The sequence below is a fragment of the Anser anser genome (genome assembly GCF_964211835.1).
Source record: "Anser anser genome assembly, chromosome: 5".
Lineage (NCBI taxonomy): Eukaryota > Metazoa > Chordata > Aves > Anseriformes > Anatidae > Anser > Anser anser.
In genome coordinates this window covers 7639060-7658492 of record NC_139725.1, presented here as the reverse complement: position 1 = coordinate 7658492, position 19433 = coordinate 7639060, and the positions used below count along the sequence as shown (strand labels likewise).

Below are 19433 nucleotides of genomic sequence, written 5' to 3'. Positions count from 1 at the left end.
CCTGTGTCCCATGTGTGTGCCCTGGTGTATTGCTCTTGCATACAGAAGTGAATGTTTTGGTAACTGTGATGGACTGGTGTATTAAGTAAATGCTGTATTTGCTTTTATGTAAAGGTATTGCTGGCATGTAAGTACATGTATTTCCTTACGTTCCTCCTTTTTTCCCTATGTTTCTGTAAGGCCATCATCCACTGTTTATCTGAAGGTGGTAGCTTTATAGCTGTTGTTTTATGTGAATATTTGGCCTGATATGAGGTGCCTGACTCCATGATTTATGTTAATGGATTAACAATTGCTACAATTTCATAATACATGAAAGAAATGGAAATGAGCTCTTTACATGTCTTTATTTCCTCAGATTTGTATTCACTCTTGATTTGCATTTGACTTCAGAGCCACCCACACTGCTTCACACAGGTTGCTTATACTGAGACTGCTGTTGTAAATGAAGATGAATATGTAGAAGAGTGCTTTTCTCCTTGGTCGGTGTGTGTCAAAGTAGGTTTTCCTTTAACCCTGCAATGAGAAGCTTGATCCTTCTCCAAGCAAGGCTGTTCTGCATTGGCTAGCGGATGCTGTCACAAGTGGCTAGTGGATGCATTCACAAGACTGATCTAGGATATTAGATTGAGCTGGCTGTGGTGTTTCTTCATGTTATTAGGGTATTTACCACATCATATTGCTCCTTCACTTTTCCAGAGTTTGCCTACCTTCTAAACTACCATTTATTTCCTCTGTGCATGGCTGTGTTAGGCATCTGCTCAGTGAAAATGCCAGTGACTGCAGCGGAGCAGAATATCTGAAAGTAATTGCACAGTTCTGCCCTTTCCAAAGATTATTTTGCAAAACTTGACAAAATTGAGAAAACATTACCCCCAAATCCAGGGGGTCAAGGCAGGCAGCAAATACTCTGTTTATTCCTGTCTGCTCGACTCTGTATATGTCTCCATCACCATCGTCGTCCTTGGGTGACGACCTTTGCTCCACAAGGCAGAAGTCTATTAAAATTCTTCAGCCTGAAGATGGGCAGATTTTTAAAATCACAAATTGTCATTCATGGAAGTGATCATGGTAGTGAATAGAGCATCATTACTGACTATATTCGTTTACTAATATTTATTTATTCTCTCTCTCTAAACCAGTCTCCTTAGCAGCAGTTGCCGTGCAAATGCCCCACTAAAATGTAGCCCTTTCCCGGCAGCTTGTATTGCTTCTGTGTCTCGTTCAGCCTGCTGGTGTTGGTGCAAAGCCTTCTTCGCTGACTTGTGTTTAATTTTGAGTAGTCTTCCTCTTCTCTTCAAGGTCAAATTCCTGAAGGACTCGGCGTATTTTGTGCCATCCACTTCACATATTTTCTAAATCAGGTGTTCGAGAATAAAACGTGAGCATCTTATTTCTGGCACCACTAAATAGTTTTTTGCTCCCTTTTCCCTAGTGATGTTTTCTTTGGCGAGTGAGAAAATGTCTGTCTTCCACTTTTTCTGTCAGAAAGTACAGTCAGTTTATTTTAGGGAACTGCACGGGACATCTCTTCGTTAATCTTTTCCATAAATGTTGAAATTGTATGACATGATTGAGATCACAAGAACCAAACTCAGTGCCTTTGGATTATTTTCTAATCATTGTTGTGCAAACATAAAGGAAAGCGAGCACAGGCAGGTCCTCTAGGAACAACCTGAAAAAAGTGCGTTGTTGAGACGGGGTGAAAGAAATGGCACCGTCTGTATGTGCCTGAGCACAGGGGAGTGCCCAGGCCTGGCGCGGTGCCTGGGCCTCAGGCTCTGGAGCCCCAGGGGAGGCTGCCCTTCACAGCATGAGTTGGTCATGAAGCAGGGGCAGACTGGACAGATTGAGACCCTCTGCCTGAGGCCCAGCAGTGCGTTAGGACACATACAGAAGGAGCCTCCAGGAAAAAATGATATATGCACAGGCAACGCGTTGAGCCCAGGGTAGGTGTTCTTCCTGTGGAGGCTACCAGTAAGCCTTCTGTTCTGACAGGCTGATATATTTTTTAATCAAATGTCTTTCCCTAAACGCTATTTGTTCTGCATTTCTAATTTTGGGACAATCCTCAACTTTGAAAAGGGTACAGTAAAACATGAAGTGAAGGTAGGCTGAGACTTGCCCTCAGGAAACATAAGCAATTCTGGGGCTTTCAGTGCTTTTAGACCAAATAAGCATGGTTTAAATCTAGATACTGAACAAGATACATTGGGCAGTTTCTGTCAGCAGTGAAATGGAATCAGCATGCTATTACTTATAGCACTGAAGGTAATTTAATGAAATTAATAGGAAAAAACACAACTGTTTGTAACAGTGCTGTGGCAGATACTTGAATGAATAAGCCTGGTATAATAAGCTCATCCAAATCAAAATGGAAAATCATATGTAGTATAACACTAATCATTAAAGCTATTGCATCTTTAATGGGTTCATTTCTAAATACTGCTATAAAATCTCTTACAGACTTTTTGCAGTGTTAATTTTTCTCATCTTCAGTGCAGTTGCTGTGTTATTAGCACCATTTATGATACAAGATGTTTACACTAAAGCCTCAAAGTATATATTGGTAGTGTTACTATTTTTAACATTTTATCATGCTAGGGAATCCGAATCTGATACGTACCTGGCCATTTTTCTGTCTGAATGCCTGGTCCTGTGTTTGCTCTGGCTTCCTTGAAGCTGTCGGGCAGCTGGGGTGGAGACAAGAAGCACCTGCCCTGCAGCATCCGTGGGGTTTTGCATCGCAGGCAGGATCAAGGCATTGATCACAGCGTCTGGGCTCCCTACCAAACATGCTATGCCTTCCATGCCACAGGTGAAATAAGTATACCGTAAAGCTATTTAATTTGTTTGCTGTTAATTGCCTGAAAAGAAGAAGATTAGAATACTGCTGAACAAGATAGGAGAAGCCTATATGCTTCTGTTTTATTGAATTGCTGGTAACAGCCTTCCACTTTGGTCTTAATGCGACAACAGTACATCATGCTTTACTAATTATTATTTGCATATCTAGTGGAATTCCCTGTTACAGAAATAAAATAGGTGAAACACTCTTAAACTATTTATGTTGATGATTAAGTGGTGAGGTGACTGGACTTTAAGTTGCAATTGTAATCAGTGCTATTTACAGCTCACAGTAAACTGCACTAATTATAGCCAAGGTATCAAATTTTTAATAGCTGCTTGGATAAGTCTCTTTTTTTCTCTCTTATTTCCTAGTATTATCAGACAGAATTACAAATTGTGAAATAAACTGTTTAACTAGTTCTGTCTTAAAAGCTTCCGTTTCTTGTCTCCTAGAAATTGGCGTTTTATTTAACGTGAAAGAAGTGGTTTTTTTCTGATGTGTTGTGTGTGGGAGTAAATAAGGGTTGTTCTCTATTTAGTAGTTTAGCATAGGCTTATTTGTTTGGTAGATTGCTTATTATGTGTATTGCCTATGAAATTCATAGTGGCCTGACCAGTAGGGTTATAAAATGTGAAGTGATGTATTCATGTCTTACAACTGTACTGTTAATTTTTTCCCTCCTGTGATTCACCTGCCCCTTTATGGTCATATATTGGGACAGAACAAATGCTATTACCTTAATGAACAAGATTCAGACTTAAGAAGCACTTGGCAGCAGGGGCAAGCTGGTGTTGCCATTGTTTTATTAGTGCATAATCAGAGTAGCAGCACTGAAATAGCAGTGAGGGTGCAGAAATCTGGAAAAGAGGTAGGCTAAGACTGTCTTTTTAACCTCCATTCTGTCTGTAATGCTGTAATATATACATTAAAGATGGTCTTCAATTTCACAGTCTCTTTTTTTTAATTTATTTTTGAGCCCTTGAAGGCTTTTATCAAATTTGGTCAAGACTGGATCAAGGGCTAGGAATGAGCCAGGGCTGTGAAATGAAGGAAGTTGTTATCTACGAGACCACTGCCTCAGCTCTTGCTGAATTTGGAAAAGGTTTTCTGCTGTGGGCAATGAGTTGCAGAACGGAGAGGTCTCCTGGGACAAGACAGCTGAGATAGGCTTTGTGCTTTAGAACATAAAGGGTGAACATGAGAGATGAAGCTCATGATTAGCATTGCTCGTGATGCTAATGCAAATCATTTAAACCAAAATTGGGGGGTTCTGTTTTTCTGAATGTCTAGTTTGAGAAATGTAAGGCCTAATTTTGAATATGTGTTGGGAAGAGGGAGTTTTGCCAACAGTGCTGAATTCTAGCAGGTCTTTAGAAGGAGTGAACTGTGATTTTCTTCAGAGGCTTGTAATGAGTAGATTTGGCTGGTTATTCATAGGGATAGTAAAAAATTTTGACAGTAAGACAGCTCCATTTCTGTATTTCACACCCCTACTCCAAAGCATCTGTATGCTTATATTTGTCAAAGAAAGAGCTGCAGTAATTTCTGAGAGAACAAGATAGAAAAATTCCTCCCTGATTGTATTTCTTTTTTAATTTAATGTTTTATTGAAATGCTGCTTTCCAGTATCTCCAAATTTGATTTAAGAACAATCTATTTATAAAACCTCCTCTTGAATATTGCAGTTCATCAGACATACAAGGAAGTGAAAACAGAGCATTATGGACAGAATTCAGTGACCTCAGGTACAGGAGCTGCCACCAGTAATGCCTATGATACATCATCTCCTGTAACATTGGCTTTGTCTACATCAAAGCTGTAGGCAAGATGTTAGTCTTCAGTTGGCTGTGACGCATAATGCTCTATGAGAAGGCTCCAGAACACTAGCTCTCTTCTCAGAGGGGAATGAAAGCTGCCAAGGAGGATAACTGTCAGGATATGGTGTGGCAAAAGTGTTTAAATCTTGAAATGTTAATAAATATTTATGGCTTTTTCCCTGGAGCTGTTTAGTATTGTTAAAATGAACAACTCTAATTACAGAATATTTGTTGAGGCTATGATGACTCAGCCACTGGTGCAATAAACAGAGGAACAGGAACGCTGTCCTTCCCTGCTTGGAACTGCTTCTCCTGTGGCTTTTGTGGTGGAAGTGACTCGAGCAGGCACCACAAATGCAGCTGTGATTTTGGTTGCCCCTGACTGATCAAGCTTCCTGATGCATCAAAAGCTCTCATCAAGCCATTTCTGAAGGTCTGTTAATGTGCAACAAATAGCTTTATGTCTATTTGGAAAATGTCTGCTTTGTAAGGAACAATTCTGCGGTGACAATTTGCTATGCTAAGGTTAGGGTTTTATTTTTTTGGGTCAAACAGAAGTCTGAATATTTCCTGCAGTGCTTCCAGCGGTAACACTAATGCTGATCAAGGCAACTGTTCAGCTGCAGAATATGCTGTGGAGAAGCATGCAATTTGCAGACATTACGTAGTACCTACCCCAGTTAGTTTTGAGGTTTAGAGTGAGCCATAGATGAACACTGCTCTTGACCTGGATTTCTGGGAAAACCCCCAGGAGAATACTCCCATAAAATTTTAGAAGGATGGAATCAGGGCTTTAAAAACCTCTACAGCTCAGCAGAGCGCTCTGCATGTTCCTACAGGGTCATTCAGGAGTTCTGTAGAGATCATTCTTTGCTGAATTTCATAGTATCTTATCATAAAAGAGTAGTTTACCACCTCAGCTTATTTATTGTGCTAAATTTCCCCCTTCAGTATCATTCTGTTTAGCAAAAAAAAAAAAACAAAAACAAAAACAAAAAAACACTTTTTTTTTTTTTTTTTTGCTGTAAGGGTGGTCAAACACTCAAACTGAAGCACCTGGAGAGGCTGTGGAGTCTCCATCGTTCAAGAGATTTCAAACCTGCCTGGACGTGGCCCCGAGCAGCCTGCTCTGGCTGATCCTGCCTGACGCAGAGGGGCTGGACTGGGTGACCCCAGAGCTGCCTGCCAGCCAAATCTGCTCCACAGCCTTATTTTCCTGAACAGCAATATCCTCTCTCAAGGGCTCCAAAGGAAAATATTAGTGCTTAAATAATAACTTAGTTATTTTCTAAAGACAATTGGGTCTTGTCGATGCAGAAACAAGAGCTGCCCATTTCCCATTACCAGCAGGATCTTTCAGAGCAGGATCCCAGCAGCTCTGGTGTGCAAGACCTGTGCGTGGAAGGTGACCCAGTGCTTGTCGGTCTCAAATTGCAATGTATGTTTAGATATCTCTGTTGTGAGGTATCAGGGTTCTTTTGCAGGGAAAAAAGACCAAAGCACTAAATTGTTTCATTAAACTCTATAGACATCCTAATTAAACAGGTCAGCTCATTTCAGACTTAAATTTATAACAACACACCTTTGCATTGGAGGTCACCCACGAAATGTGATGACACAGTACATGAAACTTAGAATCACAGAACCACTGCAAAGACAGGAACCCCTCCTTAGCAGTTTGTGAAGTTAACAGCAGTAGTATTTTTAACATCTCTGTTTATGGTTTCCTTCATTCCCAGAAGGCAATGTTCAAGTCCTAGATCAGAGAGGAGAATTTAATAGTCACTTGCGTGGTGCTAAATCTTTTTGGGTTTCAACTCCCTAGACAAGGAGGCTGCAAACAAATCACAGTGGTGGAGCCAGTCCCCAGCTAACCGGGCCGCCTGTTGTGCTGCTCAGACCTGTTGATCCTTCACTGCCTGCGCCTGGGAATTACCTCGAATGTGCAGCAGCAAGAAAATGTGTTTATGCTAACCAGAGTGATCTCGTCTGAAACTGTGTGCATCCCAGCCCTCTCCACTTGTGAAAGGATGCTTTGGAGGCTGAGCCCAGTCTGTGTCTGCCTGTGCCCCTTCCCTCAGCGAGGCAGCCCATGCTGGGGAGAGGGGCACAGCCACGGGCAGGAGGACTTTCTGCCTCACCCAGGTGGTCTCTGTGTGGGGTTTGAGTGTCTGGCATACATTGTGAGAGGAGATATGAGACAGGAGAAATTTTGCCTGTAAATAACTTCAGAGGGACGTTCACTTTTCTTCATCTGTACAGTGCGGTAGCAAATAATCAGAGTCTCCAGCAAATCAGCCCACTTTCTAGCCAGCAGTTTTGTAGCATGTGGTTCCTGTGGTGGCTTTTGCTGGGAGGCATGGACAGCAGCCTGTGTCCAAATAAGAGCACGAATTTTTCCAAAGCTTTGTTCTGTTTTCATGACTCCTTGAGGCCAAACAACTCCGTGAGGCCAACTGTCTTCCTCCACAGTGTAAGTCAGCATCTGCACTTCTAGTAATGAAACAGTGTTAAGTGTAGTAGTAATCCTGGTAGTGTTAGTGCACCAGCTTGGACAATCAGCTACAGTTCTTTTGCTGATGGAAACTCCAAAGCCTCTCTGGGCAAACTGAGACCACCCTGACAGTAAAAAGCTTTTTCTTATCTTTAAATGAAACTCCGTGCATTTCAGTTTGTGCCCATCGCCTCCACCCTGTCACTGGGCTACTGAGACAAATCCAGCTCCATCTTCTTCACTTCCCCCCCAGTAGGGGAAGCCTTACACTCGTAAGACTTCTCTTCTCTGTGCTGAACAGCCCCAGCTGTCTCAGCCTCTCCTCCCGTAACAGATGTTCCAGTCCCTTCATCACCTTTGCGACCTTCAGTGCACTCACTGCAGCACGTCCATGTCCCTCTTGGACTGGGGAGCCTAGAACTGGACCCAGGACCCTGCTGAGCAGAGGGAAAGGATCACCTCCTGTGACCTGCTGGCAGTGCTCTGACAAATGCAGCCCCAGAGTCCACTGGCTGTCTTTTTTTTTTTTTCTGTGTATTTTGTTTAGGAAAGGATTACAATGTTTTTAGTGTTGTTTCTGTGAGTGTTTGACCCCATCCTTCCTCCAACTTTCCTTCCCTGTGCATGAGGACAAAAGAGAGTACAGGATCAGAACTTGAAACCTAAGGTTCCCCGATGGATATTTTGAATGTGGAGCAGCTTGGGGGTATGTTATTAGGACTGCTAGAGTAAACGGAGGTCTGGGACTGGACATACGTAGTTACAGGATTATGGACTCAGCTGTTATATTTGATTAGTCCAAAGAAAGGTAGCATTTTACAAAACGACTCCAAAATAATGAATGGGTGGATTCAAATTCAGCCCTTTGACACCACTCCTAGTGGTTTAAATCAAGTTGCCTTGCATCCTAGGCAGGTACATGGAGGTAAAGTTGGTCTTGTAGCTTCAGTTTCACCATCCATATACATATCTGAATTATTCCACAGAATAATTAAGTTTCTAATTCACACTGGAAATATCCCTGTATGATTTGGCTAAAGTCATTAAAAATACAGGTACTGAAAAACAAAAGCTTTCCTTAACCGGAAAGTTAAGCTTGCAGGCTCTGATGATGGAACAGTTCAATAAGGCACAGTTTATTGTGTCAGTCATTTACACAGAAAAAACGGAATGCCTTCCTAATGATTTCAACACGGGTCATTACATAGAGTGATCCAGTAATGCATAAAATCTACTATCAGCAAAACTGAAGGGGGGGAGAGAGGAGGAAGGTAGGTGTTGTGGCTGCCTTGCAGCAAAATGCTTTGCAGTGAATTGGCACCGCACAGCTAAGGCGTTTTGTGATGCTGCTCACAGGATTCAACCCACAGCTGCATTCTAGCTTTCATTCCGAAAGGTCTCTAAAGTTTCAGCTTTAAATAAAAGGCAGAATTCTATTGCTAATATGAATAATCTTCTCAGGACATAAAGCATTTTATTTCGTTATTTATTTTTGGATATTGACGTTTCCTGAAGCCAATACAAGCAGTGGTAGTAATGAGTGACTTCTTCCGTCGTTTGTCAATGCTACTCACTTTTTACACCTGTTCTGATAGCTTAGCTTTGCTCCACTGCAGAGCAGTGGCCCACTTGGCCAAAATCTGTTCTTTACTGATATGACCCACTTGATCTGATTGAAGGTTTATGTTTTTATTGGCATTTTTCCTGGCTTCTGTGTCTCTTTCTCCCTTGCTATTGCCCTTAGAATGTCAAGTAGTGTCAAGGGGTTTGCACCCTTCAGGCCTCCCTGCTCCAAGGGCACTGAAGTTACCTCTTGCTGGTGTCTTGCTTCCAGTTTTGACTTTCCTCAACAAGCAAGAGCTCTTTGGAAAGATAAAAACATGCCAGTTGTAATGCTTACATCAACTAAAATACTAGATGAGTTGATATGCAAGAACAAAATTACGTGAATAATGTATCAGAAGAACTGCAGTAGGCAACAGAGAGAACGTGAGATGATGCTGACCATCCACTCGTGGTACTGGAGCCTAACCATGATGGCTTTTTCAAGCTGCACCCTTTCTCCAGCTAGACTTACTTTGAAAGGATAACGTAATAATGTGGACTCCATTAGTATTCAGAATCCGTCAAGAATTTTCATTGCATACATTTGAAAAGTTCCAGTTTCACATTTGAAACGAAATACAGCTATTTGTTAGAGCCAGCTGATGGTGGTATTGCTGACCAGAACTGATTGCTACAGTCAGCCACAGTGCAAAAATCTTAACATAGCCTTGTTGTATTCTGTCTCTTACAAACATACTTCTTTGCTGCTGTGGTCGCACTGTGAATCAGACCTTATACTGGATCAGTCAATCTACTGACTATATAAATATCCCTAAGCTACAGTGATGGTCTCAACCTGGAGTTTTAACTTCCTCCTGTATTTCCCCTCAGTGTGCCGATAGCTACTTTAGTGCTTCAGTTTTTGTTGATGTTAGAGTTAGCTGAGTCACACCTGTCACTTTTTATTTACTTGTTCCAAACTGTGTTCTTAGATGAACTGCTAGCAGCAGAAAAAAAAAAAAAAAGACAAACATGGTTGCTGGAAGAAACACTGAAAATTTCAGTACACTTAAAAAGCTCTCTGCAATGACTGTTTGAACTTGTTAATTTGTTATAGTCAACCCAAACTTACGTTTTTGCCACATAATTTACTTTTTCACAATATTTGCTGACTTTTGGGGATCCTTTCCATGCTCTGTTGGTAGGAACCTCCTGGTTCATTCCGGGGTTTTAAGATTTCACTCAATTCTTTTCATAACTTCAGCTCTGTCCTCTGATTCCACTCCTTAGCGACAGATAAATGAGGCCTGTAAATTCTGTCTTCCACTTAACTAGGGTCTAAGTGGGGAAAATAATAATCCTTAAAAGGAGCTAATTGAGTGGCACATTCTTCCATTTTGAATTATCCCAACTGTGTCTGATTAGAAGCAAAAACGATAAAATGCGGAACATGACAAGAGTAGAAATTCAGATCAGAAGGAAATGTCTGCCCTTCCTGCAGCAGTACGCTGATTTATGCTACCTTTATTTAGGCAGTATTTTCATGCCAAAAATTGCCTGTATGGATACCAAGCAGTTGGTCCGCTGAATGTGATGACTGTATTGCTGGAGGACTAGTCAATTGGTTTGCATAATTTCTTCCCAGCCTACGAAACCCTGCTTGCTTGGAAAAGACTTTGCTGACCTCTGTTTTCCAGGCTGTAGCTGTACTCGCGTGTTATAGCTTTCTTGGAGCTTAAGAAATTGGCTGTACTTGCCTGTGCTTTCCAAGTGGTGGAAAATTTTTTCTTAACCACAGTTGGGTTAGGGTTGGCATCCACTGGAAGTGAATCAGTACAGTGTCAAACTTTCCTTCTCCAGTGCGTGCAAGAAAGGGTAATTAATTCTTTCTTTCTTTCTTTTTTTTTTTATTTTTTTGGTAAAATGTCCTCTGCCTTATTGTCAGATTCATCTAGGTTGGAAGAGACCTCCAAGATCACCCAGTCCAACCTCTGACCTAACACTAACAAGTCCTCCACTAAACCATATCACTAAGCTCTACATCTAAATGTCCTTTAAAGACCTCCAGGGATGGTGCCTGAACCACTTCCCTGGGCAGCCCATTCCAATGCCTAACAACCCTTTCCGTAAAGAAGTTCTTCCTAACATCCAACCTAAACCTCCCCTGGCGCAACTTTAGCCCATTCCCCCTCGTCCTGTCACCAGGCACGTGGGAGAATAGACCAACCCCACTCTCGCTACAGCCTCCTTTAAGGTACCTATAGAGAGCGATAAGGTCTCCCCTGAGCCTCCTCTTCTCCAGGCTGAACAACCCCAGCTCCCTCAGCCGCTCCTCGTAAGACTTGTTCTCCAGACCCCTCACCAGCTTCGTTGCCCTTCTCTGGATGCGCTAGAGCACCTCGATGTCCTTCTTGTAGCGAGGGGCCCAAAACTGAACACAGTACTCGAGGTGCGGCTGTCAGAGCATCATAGGGGATTTTACAGATACTATTGTAAAATGCTTATTGACAGAGGAAATCCTAATGTGATAATTTGAGTTCACTCATAACAGTGGTAGATAATACTTTTCTGTTAGTATTTACATGACATTTATACTTTAATTTGTCAAATGCTTAGATTTTATTACAAATAAATTGCAAGAAAATCTGATACATCTAAGTGAGGAATAGAACAGCATGCACAAAAGTTACAGTGCTGTTGTAGAAGAACAAGAAATCCCTAAGAAATTCTGTGTTGCAAATGCGTTATGCAAAATTGATAAAATCCAGTGCTGGAAATGAGACAAAGATACATACAGCATAGACCTTCACAATTCAGCTGAACTGGGTTTAGTAATCCCATTAAACCAGATTATAGGAATCCTAGCATAGGCTTTTTGCTTTTCTTTAAGTAATCATCATATTGCAGAATGGCTTAACTGTTAAATTTCTTGGCCTAAATCTGTATTTTATTTTAAACGCTTTTATATTTGTTTCCAGTGTGACCATGCTGAAGGTTTCAGAATTAGTGGAAACACCAAGACTATTCAAAGTACTTGCTGAGTCCTAAGTTTTGTCTAGGTAGAAAAAAATATTACCACGCCCTGCCCACTTCTTTTGAAGAATCAATTTTACTAAAAATCATTTTCCAAGTTCTCGTAGCTTATGAAGTGTACGAGCTTAGAGAAGCAGTGCCCTTTTGAGAGTCTAGCCCAGAAGATCCTCTGCTAGGCATAACCCATGAGGTAAGTTCTGCAAACACCCACAAGCATGAAAGGAATAGGGATGGTGTGTGGGGAAAAAAGAAAAGGATATATTTGAATGTAATGGAAAGGAAGTGAAAGGAACTGGTGTAAGAAAGATGGGGAGTAAAGAAAAACATGGTGCTGCTGGTACATCTCGGATTGATAGCCTGGCAAATTTGGCCCTCTGGGCAGAAAACTGTGAGCTTCTCCTGCTGCTAGCTTAGGGTGAGAAAGGTACATTGCTGTAGTACTGGAGAGGGCATGAATGAAAACCTTTTTGCATTTGTTGCTTGTGATAGACTTTTTGATAATGTACTCTTCTAACTAGCCAGGTAAAACTTTTCTAAGATGATATATGCTAACCCCCTTGCTGTTTTCTTAGGAAGGGAATAGGGATGGCATCCCCTATTCTACTTGTCACCCCTTTATTCAAGAATTTAATAGAATTTCTGCAAATGTTACATTAATTCACATGAGACCACTGTCTCTCAAATTATCACTTTTTACACATACTGCAAGTGGGGCACAAAAGCATGGAGAGATTGAATGCCTTCCAGAGGATCACACAATGAATTATTGTCAAAAGCTGAGCCCTGGAGTCATGTATTCATTTCTGAGCTACAGAAATCCCTCACATGATTCCCTTGGGTGACCCCTGAATATACAGAATAAATAAAATGCAGGTATCTTTTACTCCTGATTTGACTACTTCATTCTTAATTAAAGACTATTTGCAAGGTGTAGAAAAGACGTATCAGTTTTCATTTATGAGTTCATTATGAGTCCCAGGTTTGTAGGAGCTGGTGTAACAATGCGGCATGTTTGTATATTTGCAGAGGATGTTGCAGTAAAAAAGTGTTCTGTGACTTTGATGTGGGTTAGTGGGATTCTTAGACACCCATTTAAAAGAGCGCCTTTCTAAGTGGGATATAATTGCAGCACGTGTTTTTAGCTGGTGAATGTATCTGCTTGCTCTGACCATCAAAATGGAACCTAAACTACAGACCTGAAAACCATCTTACAGCCTCATTTTTAGAGGAAATGCTTTTTCTTCATTTTCTGATGTAGCTTGTTGCTGACTTATTTCTATAATGAATATTTTAATAGTTGCATTATATATATATTATGTCTATAAGTTTTGTGCAAATATCAGCTTCCCTCTGAGATAGACAAGATACAGCAGGATTTTATTCTAAGACTTTCCCAGCTGTTCTACATCAGCTGCTTTTTTTGTCGCAGTCATTTGATCCTTTCAATTAAGAGAAAATCTGTTGTCAGATAGCACTATAGTCCCTTTTCAGCTTGGGGATTTAAGTCTAAAACTTTCTTTATATTTCATTGTTGTGTCCACCCAGTAGGATTGGTGTTAGGGCTCTACTGTCACATTGCATACATGCAGCATCACTTGAACTTGCACTTAAAGAGGGGAAATGATTTGTATAAAATGTGTGGATGCATAATTTTCACTTTTATGATCCCACCCTGTCAGCTCTTTTCTCACACCTTTCCTGCTGGTACACACCACCTACATCCCACCCATCTCCTTCTGTCCTGCCTGTTTTACCCGCTTCCCCTCTGCTCTAGCCCACGGAAATTCCTTCCTTCAGGGCATGGTCCCTGTCTGCTTTTTGTGGAAACTCTTCTTTTCTGTTCTGTGAGTAACAAGGGATGAGAACCACATGGGCCATGCTGCTGCTGTTACATAAATACTACAGTCAGCATTTACTCCAAGGGGATCTCTGTTCTTTTTTTCTAACCATTTAAATCTATTCCAAAAAGAAATCACAAATTCTCTCTTAAATGACGATACTTACCAAGCAAGCTGATCACAAGTAACAAAATCATTAAGATGTTAAATAATTGAAAGAGAACGTTATGCATTTACTGCCATTAAGAATATGCATTTCCATAGGGGATTATTAAAGTGGCTAGGTCTTTCCTTGGTGTGATTTGACAGTTATATCAATGGTCTTACATTGATTTACAACAGCTAAAACCTCCTCTAGAAAAGCACTGATCTCTCTGTAACTAGGAGCAGGCCAGAAGTAAAGATAATCAGAGGCATATCAAAACTTGTTTTGAATTAAAAACTTTTTTTTTTAAAAAAAAAAAGCCACCTGTATTTTCTTCTGGAGAGGAATCATCTATTAACCATGTATATTTCTGCTAAATTAGATGTTTGTTACATTCAATGGGAACAAAGAAAAATACAAATGCTAATGATTTTTAGTGACTTGTTTAATCTATTTTTAACCTTGCAATCAATAGCTTTTTCTTAATTCGGCATAAATGATTATACATTCCCATCCAGCACCAGAGCAAATAGTTATAAAGTTTCTTGTTTATCATATTAACAATTTTAAGACTTTTTTTTTTTAAGAATGCAAAGATGAGTATTATTTGCAACAGGGCTTTAATGCCTTGTAGTTTATAGATCCACTGTGAAGAGGCTATGACTCAGTTATCTGTAGTGTTCTGGATAAATTGTAAGTCATAAATAGCAATGTTAGAAAAGTGATAAATATTAAATCATAAAGAGATAAATTGTAAGTTTCAAAGCTAATGCATGGGTACACTAGAGTGAATCACTAGGTTTGGAAAGGACCTTCAAGATCACCTGGTCCAACCATCACCCTACTACCAATGTCACCCACTAAAGCATGTTCCTAAGCACCATGTCCAGTGTTGCCTGAAGTACTCCAAGGGATGGTGACTCCATCATATCCCTGGGCAATGCGTTCCAATGCCTAACCACTCTTTCTGAGAAGAAATTTCTCATAATTTCCAACCTAAACCTCCCCTGCACAACTTGAAGACATTTCCTCGTCCTATCGATAGTTATCTGCGAGAAGAGGCCAACCCCCAGCTTCCTTTCAGGTAGTTGCAGAGAGCAATGAGGTCTCCCCTGAGCCTCCTCTTCTCCAGACTAAACACCCCCAGTTCCCTCAGCCGCCCCTCACAGGACTTGTGTTCCAGGCCCTTCACCAGCTTCGTAGCCCTTCTCTGGACACGCTCCAGGGCCTTGATGCCCTTATAGTGAGGGGCCCAAAACTGAACACAGTACTCGAGGTGCAGCCTTACCAGAGTAGAGTAAGGGGGGACGATCACCTCCCTGGTCCTGCTGGCTACACTGTTCCTGATACAAGCCAGAATGCGGTTGGCCTTCTTGGCCACCTGGACACACTGCCGGCTCATGTTCAGTTCTGTTAGGGACAGCATTCTCAGCGATAAACATCAAGCAAAAACTCATGACTCCTATTTGCTGCATGCACCAGATTTACGAAATACATGGTATGAAAGAGGATGATTTGAAAAAAATATTAAACAGACATCTTAATTCCTGACTTCTATCCAGTGCCTCAGCTGAATAAGGCAAGGATTCAGAGACAAGGGTGGTGTGTCTGTGTGTAACTAAAGGCTGTTTTAGAGGAACATTTTCTAATTTCAGGATACTTGACTTTCCAATCTGAGTAACATTAATAACGTCAGGTTTTACTTTATGATGAAATGTGCTATTCAGCACTATTGTGTAAAATTTTTGTTATGTCAGTGAAAATAATGGAAAGGGAGAACATAGTATTGACCTTCGCAATCCCATGACTCTGAGCAAAGACTTCTGACTTTGGTGTCACACTTGCCCTCTGACTTTTTTGTGAGACCCTTGACAGGTTACCATACCAGCTGTGTCTCAGCTTTCCTGAGGCACATCCTTGTGAAAAAGGGCTAATAATGCGTTATTAAATAACAGGATTTTGTAATGGTAGCTGACAAGCATAGAGAGTGAGTGGGGATGTTATTTATGTAGAGGAGGAACTGATAACACAGCATGATGTTGGTAAGTTACGAAAAGCACACCCCAACCCAGCACCAGACTGCAAGCGTGGCAGGGTGTGACAGGCCTCTCCTCAGGCGTCTCGGTGCCTCAAGGCTGGGCAGCCTGCTTGGGCACGCCTGCTTCAGTGAACCTGAGGGCTGGAGAGGGTAGGCAGGTGAAATCGGTTTTGTTTTTAAAAACAAATTGTCTTAAAAAATCAACCTCCCTCGCCCACGAAGTCTCTTGTTTAGCTGTGTCAGACCACAGCTGTGTTGTGACCTGTGGTGCTGGCCTGGATAACCGACATGGCCTTAACCCTTCCTTTGGTCAGGCTGCACCCGTGTGTGTGTGAGGCTCGCTGAAAATCATGAGTGGGAATGGGGCCCCTGCCTGAGGGAGAAGAGAGTGTGTAAAACACCTGGCAGGGATCAGCAGTGGGTATGGATCACATTTCATAGAATCGTTAAGGTTGGAAAAGACCTCCAAGATCATGTGGTCCAATCATCCCCCTACCGCCAATATCACCCACTAAACCATGTCCCTGTATGGTACGTATTTTGTCATTTACTTCTCATGCTGTGCCTTTGTTTAAGGCCTAGTTTGAGGCATAGCAAAAGCTCAGCTGATGTAAGGCTGTTTGTGGGTTTTCCTTCAGTTTATCCACTATTAAACTACCAGGACTTTCTCAGGCAGCAGAATCTTTTTCGTGAACACTTCCTTTACAGCAGATGCTAAATGTGCCTCACAAACCAACCAGGTCTTTTTCAGGGTATTTAAAGCAAAAGCTGCCTTCACAGCTCCAGCAGCATTGTCTGAATAAATTCATGTACATTTAAGGAACTGTCCATGTGAGGAAGAAATGGATTTGAAAACAGTGCTTATTTGTGTGTGCCCCATAAATATTCACCCTGTGTGCACCTCAGAAGCTGTGGTCTTCATTTTTGCCTTCAGCAAAGCAACTGTGGAGAGTTGGTGATCTTAGAAATGGGACCTGTGTGGTCCCCGTGCTTGGTGAAGTGCAGTGAGTATTTTTCAGCCCTGCAGAGCTTGACAGAGCTTGAGTTTCTTTGTCTTTCTCAGAAAACCCTTTATAATCTTTTCCTTCTCTCTTCAACCATTATGTGGAAGCACAAGATGCAGGTGCTGAGGGACAAAGCTCTTTTTTCTCCAGGCTCTTGGCAGTCGGAGTGTAGGCAAAGAACTGGTGAGATCCAAGCTCTCATGTGGTTCTTTTGAAGGGAGAATCATAGAATCATTAAGGTTGGAGAAGAACTCTAAGATCATCTGGTCCAACCATCCCTCTACCACCAACGTTACCCACTAAACCATGTCCCTAAGCACCACATCCAACCTTTCCTTAAACAGCCACAGGGATGGTGACTCTACCACGTCCCTGGGCAATGCGTTCCAATGCCTAACCACTCTTTCTGAGAAGAAATTTCCCATAATTTCCAACCTAGACCTCCCCTGGCACAACTTGAGGCCATTCCCTGTGAGAAGAAACAGGGCAAACTCCAGGATTTATTGTAGAGATTTCCTGGCCTTCAGTCCTCTCCCCTTTAGATGAAGGGGAGGAGACCTGATTTGTGTGGCAGTTAGTGAATAAAAGGAAATGCACAGTTCTGTAACTCAAATCTCCATTTCATCTCAGACTTGATTTCTAAACTTTTTATATTTTCATATGACTACTAATTTTATTTAAAAAGGTAACTAGATAATGTGTAGAAGTATAAAACAAAGGTGTTTGTATTTAAGCAAGTAATCCTTTAACATACAATCTCTGCACCGGTGTGTTTAATGCTGTGACTGAGGGCTTCAGGTTGTCTGACTGAAATGTGGGTGACGCTAGTATGCTTTGAACTGATGACATTTGAGCGCCTCTGTGACTTTTGTCTAGGGATAGAAAAAATTCAAATTTCTCACTATTTGTTCAAATAAACACCATTGTTTGTAGTGAAAACTGTAGCTGGCACTGAAAAAAAAAAAACAGTGCCACACTGCAGACTCACACTTAAGAATTTTCCAGTTGATACTAATAACAAAAGGCAGAGGATGATCTTGTGGTGCTAACAGCTCTGATTTGTGTAACCACCTTACCTCAGATTTCTGGATTAGCTTGTCCTTGAGCTTCTGAAGATTTTGAGGAAAACAAAAATATAAAACATTGTCAAATTATTTGTCAATGTGCTTCATGGAGAAATGTGCTTATGTCTTTGCATATGGACAATAATCAGTCAGCGTCTGAAAATAAACTATTTATCTCTAGGAACAAAACATTTTCTGAACTATTTGCTTCTTTTTTATATTGTTTTGGCAATACAAGTGGCAGGTAATTTTTTAAATTACCTTAATTTGCTAAGGAATCATGCAGATGTAATAATGATAATGGGAAAAACAAGCCTACCTCTGCCTAATTAATCAGCCTGTATTATGCCTGGTAAACTGAAAAGAGACCCAAATTTTAATAATTTTCTAGTTACTCATTTGTTGTATTCTATAGTTAGTTTTTAGCTTTAGTAGTCTTCAGGGTTTTTTGTTGTTGTTGCTTGTTTTTGTTTTTTAGGAATAAGAGGGTTTTGCTGAGGACCTATAAATCTGGAATTGACTGTGGATTCATAGTAATGGTATATGCAAAGAATGTGCATGTTATATTCTTTTGAAGTAAGTTTCAAAAAAACCCCACTTGTTTAGGAAAAAAATAAGGTAAACACATGTTATCACATATATAGTGATGTTTCACAGGTGCATCCTACTCACCCATTTTCCTGGCTGTATCAAAGAGAGATGGCAGGCTGGGCGCTTCACTGGCAAAGGTGGTATTTGCTCTGAAGAACACAGACTCTAAAATAAAAAGGTATTGGTTGGAGGTGCAGTATGTTTTTCATTCAGAAAAGTTATGATTGGTATGGTTGCTGCTGGACCAATGAAAGCAACACATACATTGCAGTGAGTAATCAGGGGGTGGGAGGTCATAAATATAAATGTACTTGACCTTCTAAGTGCCTGGAGGTCTGAGCTGTAAATTTTCTTTGTCTTAAATCACAACAAACTTGGAGTTCTTCTAAAATCACCTTTCATGCATTTTGGCTTACTGAGTCTGTAGGACTCTTCTCTTCTCTAGGATGTTCAGTATGAGCAGGTGTCTGGTCATAAATGAATCATTTTAGCATTTGTGGCTGCTTGTGTAGTTTAAAAAATAAAATGATGGTTATTAACTTATTGGAAAAATGCATCTTCTATGTGTTTTGAGACTGTGGATTGTAAAGAAAATCCCTCATGGAAAATCTTTATAATGATAACCTACTAAACCTATTAGTAAACTTCATCAAGGCAAGAAGGTCAGTTGCCCCCTGAGGATGATTTCCCTTGTTTCACCACTCTCATAATTAGCTTCATTTTTGTAAATGTTTGCTGCTGAGTAGTTGAGGGTAGTGCTATTAATCAAGAGAAGCAGGTGCTGTGGTCTGAAAACACTGGCTTCAAGGTTACAGCAACACTGCTCGTGGCTGCCCCCTCTTTGGGATTGTCGCAGTGATGGTCTGGAAAGAAATCCCTCTGTGTGCTCACCTGGTATCACACTCTCTACTTCTGTCCCCAAGAGAAAATACCTGTTTTCAGTAAATGCTGAATTTTCTGTTAGGCTTAAGACAGCAGGCTGCATAGTCCAGCTCTGAAATAAAGGTAAGTTT

At 41.0% G+C, this 19433-nt stretch overlaps 1 protein-coding gene and 2 long non-coding RNA genes across 19 annotated transcripts in view; 2 read left to right on the top strand and 1 right to left on the bottom strand.

Moving 5' to 3' along the window:
* The window catches only part of KIAA1549L (KIAA1549 like), a 144121-nt gene that overhangs the window by 15759 nt on the left and 108929 nt on the right, over positions 1-19433 (top strand). Inside the window, exon 1 of one of the 14 annotated variants that reach the window (XM_083837837.1) lies at positions 18523-18598. The exons of 12 other annotated variants lie outside the window; for them this stretch is intronic. The gene's annotated coding sequence lies outside the window, so the exon portion shown is untranslated. One more of the 14 variants, XM_083837832.1, reaches the window with a different exon arrangement.
* LOC310900239 lies at positions 109-9738 on the top strand. 4 transcript variants are annotated; one of them, XR_014584937.1, is made up of 3 exons: positions 109-127; positions 4892-5101; positions 5698-9738. It is a non-coding gene; the product is annotated as an uncharacterized lncRNA (long non-coding RNA). The 4 variants fall into 4 exon arrangements; XR_014584938.1 differs by lacking the exon at positions 109-127 and adding an exon at positions 3031-3045; XR_014584939.1 differs by lacking the exon at positions 109-127 and adding an exon at positions 3035-3164.
* LOC310900243 lies at positions 1008-2764 on the bottom strand. Its single transcript, XR_014584949.1, has 2 exons — positions 2627-2764; positions 1008-1675 (listed from the first exon to the last, which is right to left on the bottom strand). It is a non-coding gene; the product is annotated as an uncharacterized lncRNA (long non-coding RNA).